Source organism: Corvus hawaiiensis, chromosome 2, assembly GCF_020740725.1.
Source record: "Corvus hawaiiensis isolate bCorHaw1 chromosome 2, bCorHaw1.pri.cur, whole genome shotgun sequence".
Taxonomy (NCBI): Eukaryota; Metazoa; Chordata; class Aves; order Passeriformes; family Corvidae; genus Corvus; species Corvus hawaiiensis.
This window is the reverse complement of record NC_063214.1, coordinates 95,754,196-95,760,195: the sequence shown is the minus strand read 5'-3', so window position 1 is coordinate 95,760,195 and position 6,000 is coordinate 95,754,196. Positions and strand designations below refer to the sequence as shown.

At 46.8% G+C, this 6,000-nt stretch overlaps 1 protein-coding gene across 1 annotated transcript in view; it reads left to right on the top strand.

The window, feature by feature from the left end:
• Positions 1-591: 591 nt before the first annotated feature.
• Positions 592-6,000, top strand: part of EDAR (ectodysplasin A receptor) — a 70,610-nt gene continuing 65,201 nt past the window's right edge. The window contains exon 1 of the mRNA XM_048327082.1: positions 592-912. The gene's annotated coding sequence lies outside the window, so the exon portion shown is untranslated. The remainder of the gene's footprint in view (positions 913-6,000) is intronic.

Genomic DNA, 6,000 nt, shown 5'->3' with positions numbered 1-6,000 from the left:
CGGGGCCGTGGGCTGACGGCTCCGAGGTCTTTGCGCTCACTGGGACCCAGCTGGGGACATTCATGACAAACTCTGCGAGTGGAGGAGACGCGCGCTGGCACGTGTGAGAGCCCGAGCGAGCGGGACCCCGCGCCCTGTGCCCGCCGGAGAGGCTGCGGGTATCCCGCTCTCCGTGCCCGCCGGAGCGGCTGCGGGTATCCGCTCCCTGTGCCCGCCGGAGCGGCTGCGAGTATCCCGCTCTCCGTGCCCGCCGGAGCGGCTGCGGGTATCCCGCTCCCTGTGCCCGACGGAGCAGCTGCGGGTATCCCGCTCCCTGTGCCCGCCGGAGCGGCTGCGGGTATCCCGCTCCCTGTGCCCGCCGGAGCAGCTCCGGGTATCCCGCTCTCCGTGCCCGCCGGAGCGGCTGCGGGTATCCCGCTCCCTGTGCCCGCCGGAGCAGCTCCGGGTATCCCGCTCTCCGTGCCCGCCGGAGCGGCTGCGGGTATCCCGCTCTCCGTGCCCGCCGGAGCGGCTGCGGGTATCCCGCTCCCTGTGCCCGACGGAGCGGCTGCGGGTATCCCGCTCCCTGTGCCCGACGGAGCGGCTGCGGGTATCCGCTCCCTGTGCCCGCCGGAGCAGCTCCGGGTATCCCGCTCTCTGTGCCCGCCGGAGCAGCTCCGGGTATCCCGCTCTCCGTGCCCGCCGGAGCGGCTGCGGGTATCCCGCTCTCCGTGCCCGCCGGAGCGGCTGCGGGTATCCCGCTCCCTGTGCCCGCCGGAGCAGCTCCGGGTATCCCGCTCTCCGTGCCCGCCGGAGCGGCTCCGGGTATCCCGCTCTCTGTGCCCGCCGGAGCAGCTCCGGGTATCCCGCTCTCTGTGCCCGACGGAGCAGCCCTTCTCCGGGCTTCGGAGGCCGTGAGCCCGTCTGTGCAAGGTAGGCTCCCGTCGCGCGTATCGGCTGCCTTTCCCCAGAGCCAACGTGCCTCTGGTACGGGATCCGCTCTGTCATGGGGATGTCAGCGAGGGCTGTGGCTGGAAATCCTGTTGGCTTTAGGCTTCGTTTGAAAGAGATCTACCGTCCAGTGAGTTTCTCTGCTCTTGGCATAGGACTAGAGAACTGCTTTTTCCTTTGAAAGCTAGAAAGTAGCTACAGTTCCTGGTAGTACCTTTGGTTAGAAGTTAAAGTTTCTTCACAGAGCATGTGTTGTAGACTTTTTTATTACTAGAAGTACTGATGGTCTTACTGGTTCCTAAACTCTAGAGGATTTAGTGGGGTTTTTATTTCAGTAGAAGTATATGTTTCTCCAGAGGATAGTGGAACTGCTCTTTCGGGTTTTATGTTAACATTGCAAAGTAATTTGCCTGTACTTTTTACACTGCTACTAGACTTTTGAAATCCCAACCACCTCTGTAAAATATCACAGTAGTGACACTGTTGTGGCTGACTGCATACACATGTGAATACATGTTCATAGCATGCTGATTTTTATTTTCCCTGCTTCCACAATCTCTCTGTAAAAGGGTTCTGTGAGACTGAGGTCCAGAGATGAAAGCAGGCTGCTGCCCACAGAGAAGTACCTGGGCAGACTGGTATTGCACACCTGCTCCAAGCACAGTACTCTGTAGCCGTGTGTGGTGCCAAAGTAGCTTTCAAAGGGAGCAGAGAGCTCAGCTGGGACTGCAGAACCTGCTCCAATGGTGAAGTGATGTGCGTGAACCTTGCACGACTATGAACGATTGTCATTGGTACTGAGCTGGGTGGTTTTAGCTGCTGCTGCTGCCATGGCTACAGCACTGACACTGCGTATTAGAAAAAGTGTGGCTAGACACTGGTATGCCTAAGAGAAAAGGTGTTTTCATTTTTGCAACTAGTGAAGCTGTAGATACTATATGAAGGGGCAATGGATGGCACTTTGGATCTGTCCCCCATGGCATGAGAGGTGAGGTCCTCATCAATAGTACAACAGTACCAAGAGCTTAGTGACCACCACCTCTTTGGAGTACCACCCCAAACCTCTCTACATGCCTCAAACTACAAGGAAATCTTTCACACCTGTGGCTGCTGTTCATTTGAGTAGACAAGGCCAGTGGCCACTGCTGCCACTCCTCTACAGCAGAGGTGGGTGTTGATGTTGTATACTGCAGTTTTCAGTGATAGGTCTTGAAATGTTTTCGGAAAGTGGTGAAAATCTCTGGCAGCTCTATGGGAAAAATTGTGAGAGATTGGAAATTTCAAAAGGAAATTAATATGTCTGTGCAAAGTAGGGTCAAATCCCATGACTATTATCAGGATTACTTGGTTCTTGTTCTTCTCTCTCAGAAATGTCTAAGTTGTACAAAGTGAAAAGAAAGGAAGTTTGGGTATCCTATACTGAAAAGTAATACTGATAAGAAATTAATTGTGAAAATAAAAAAGACAAGAACTGTCAAATAAAGGAAATATATTCACCAGCAGCAAGTTTGGTTTCATACCACTCAGTGGGAACAATTCCACCTTCAGGTAAGCTCCTGTGAACCCATTTTTCACTGGAGGTGATTGACAATGGTGAAGCTGTTACCAGAGCTTAGCCCAGCTCTTTTGGTTGGTAGGGCACAGTATAGCTGTGTTCAGTTTGCAATAATGTAGTCTGACCACAAGAAAGAGCTCAGATGAGAATGTGCCCAGAAAAAGCCAGCAGGCATTTTTTTTTTTTTTAGTACGTAGATAGCTTTTGCAGAAAACCACTGGCATAAATAGGCTGATTTTTCTCTATTGCAGCTAGATGGAAAACATGTGATGTTTTAATTTTTCACTTAAGATCGTGAGATGGTCATTCTCAAGGCATTATACTGAATTGTATGCCATGGAAATCATCTCATTGAAAGTGTTGAACTGAATGCAATTTTACCATAGAGCTGTTAAGAATTCCTCTGAGAATGACTTCACATCAAACATTTCAACTTTATGTGTAAAGGTGACACTTCTTGGAGGACTGAAATATTTTAACAGAATCTAAAGTTTCTAACAGAACCCATATAGCTGTGCTAGATAAATGGTCCAAGTCTCGAGAAATAGCAGCATAAGCTTTTGAAGATTAGATTAAGATAATGTTTTTCTCATGTTGTCATCAGTGGAGGAATTCCCCTCTAATATCCTCAACAGAGTTGTTTCCATGCTAGGATGGAGCTGAGTATCAGATCGTATCTATGCTACTTCTCTTTTCAGCTAAAAGGTAGATAAATTGCAACGTGAGCTACTGCTTATAGCAGAATAACCAGAGAGGTGCCGGCATGGCCCCACCCTGCATGAGTCATTGAGGCAAAGCTGAGTGTAGATCAGCCTTTCCATTCACTCCTGTAAAATGTATCTCATTTCTCCCTCTGATTACTCTGAAACCAGGCCTTTACTGCCTTGTGGATCCCTCCTGGCTCTTGAGACCCAGCATATATTTTATGATGCAATAGGAGATAGCAGGTACCCCTTTTTACCCAACAGGTCCTGAAGCAGCTGCTCTTGTGGCAGAAAACCCTTCTTTCCTAACATGTAGAAAAGTTCTGGCTGGTGTGTCAATAGGTCAGGGAGGTATTTGCAAAACCAGAGACACTTTTTTGCCATGTATATTCCAAGAAGGTAAGTTCCTGTAAAGAATTAGATATTACTGAACAAAGATAGAATTGTGGTATGTGAGACTGTCCCCCTTGGCAAGTATAACCTGAGCCAATGGTCACCTTATGGACAAAATGTTTGACTGTACTCTTCCCAGAAAACTAAGAACCTTCATATGGCGAAGACTAGACCATACAAATATTATTTGGAGGCCAAGTAACTTGCTATTCCTTTGTTTGATTTATCACCCATCCAATTCTATTACAAATGGATGAGATTCTGGGCCCATGCAGCCAATGGCAGAACTCCCACAAGGGTGGTGTGCCCAGCTCTTGCTGGCTCTTTGGCAATATTCAGTGATCAGACACTGTTTCCTGAATCATATTAACTTTGCACACATTTCTTCTGACTTGATGTAGATCAGCTTTTTCAGTTTCTTCCCACTGGGGAAATCAGAACAAAAGTAGAGAGGAAGTTATTTTCAAATTCAGAAGGAGTCCATTAGAAACAAAAGAATAAAAGATAAACAAAGACTACTTAAAAAGCATTATCTGCTATTGTCTTATGAAGAAGTTAAAGCTTTGCCAGTGGATTTTCAAATCTCTGTGGAGATGGAGTCAGGGCCACATCGTCCTGATCTGACGCTAGTGAGTGCTAGTTTTGAAATGTCAGAAGTGTCATTCTGTGAAGTTAAGCCACAATGCTTGAATTGAATCACCCACCATGAATCTAGCAACAGGATTTACATTGCCACATTACCATAATATCTGACCAGCTGCAGTGCAAAATCAATAGCTAAGTCCCTGGTGGATTTCATAGAGTTTCTGGCATTTATTCTTTTTCAGACTCTGTTCTGCAGAACTGAGATTTTATTATTTGGTGCCTTAAATTCTTCCTGTTTCCTTTTTGGGAGGAGATGACTGGTAAGAGCTTATGTGGCAGAAGGGACTGCCAGAGCTGTGTAAGTTTTATAGCAGAAAGACTTTTTGAGAAGGTTGATGTTGTCCCATTCCCTGTCCCGCAAGGAACCTCTCCAGCAGTTGATGGTATCTCAGCTGATCCTTGCCTCACTTGCTGTGCACAGGAAGCTAGGAGGGTCTCAATGACCTGACTATCCAGGGGCCTGCTCTGATAATAAAAATGTGTGCAGTATACTGTGTTTTGAGAATGTTATTTTCATACACTCAGTGGCTATGGGTGAATTGAGGAGAAAAAGCAAAAGAGTTCAGAAAACTTAGTTTGACTATACTTGGAGCATGCTGAGATGTTGATGGACCTGAGAACCTTTTGATCTTAAAGGCTAAGATCAACCTAGTTGCTAGCCTTTGGCATCCAGCTCTTCCTAACCAATCTTCAGTGAGATACTTGCTTCCCTACTGGAGCCTGGCACAGAAAGATACATGAGTTCCAGTGTCTTGCTGTCTCTGTCTGCTCTGTGCAAGTGCTGATGAATGCACATCCCCTGATCATGTTAATGAGCCTCTGGTTCTTTGGCCTTTACCGCCAGGAAGGATATGGTGCTGCAAAACTTAGCTTCATCCAGGTCCAAGCCAGCTCTTGGGTAAGAAGGAACCCTGGAAAGATTCAGTCTTTTCCCTACCTCCCCTGGAGGCTGTGTTGCATATGAAGACTAGGCTTTATCCTCTGTATCCCCAGCAGTGTAACAGGCTGGGGACCAAAGCAGAAACATATGGCCAAATAATGAGAGAGCTTTAATTCTGACAGCGCATCCATCTCTTCCTTTGGATATATCACAAACAAAAACTACTGAAGTGCCAGTTAAGCAGCATACAATTATCTACAGATTGAGTATCAGATTTTTACATTTCATTTGAAGCAAGAACCATTTTAATAGTTCAGGATTAGATATTTGTTATTATCCAGGCTAGAAGGATGCATTCCTAGGACATGCTCCATTTTTCTTTTGGAACTCTTTATACACTCCACCGCTTGGGAGAAGGACCAGGGAGGGAAAAAGATCTTTACAGTAACAGCTGATAAATTAAGGCTTTCTAGAACTTGGCTTCTGTCACTCAAAAGAAGAAGACTAAAAGACCCTGTGTGTCTATATCACACATCTTGGAAGAGAAGCACTGGGACTGTAAAAATATGAGGAACAGATGATATCAAAGGCTAAAAGAGGCAGTCTGTTGAAATACCTGGTGCTGGTTTATAGCCTGCTCTAGTTAGGAGCTACGAAACAGACGGCATCCTCAAACTTGGGACTTCAATTTGCCTCATATAACAACGCAAAACTTGAAATTACCATCATTAAACAACATTTGTCTTCCTATTGGAGTCCACAAAAAACAAAAAGGCTGGGGACATGTTCTCTTTTTGTCACTTGGGATTTTGCCATTTCTTCTCTTGGTGGGTAGTTGGTGACAACGTGTCCCCTGAGTTAGACACATTTGTATTTACAAAAATAGGAAAGAA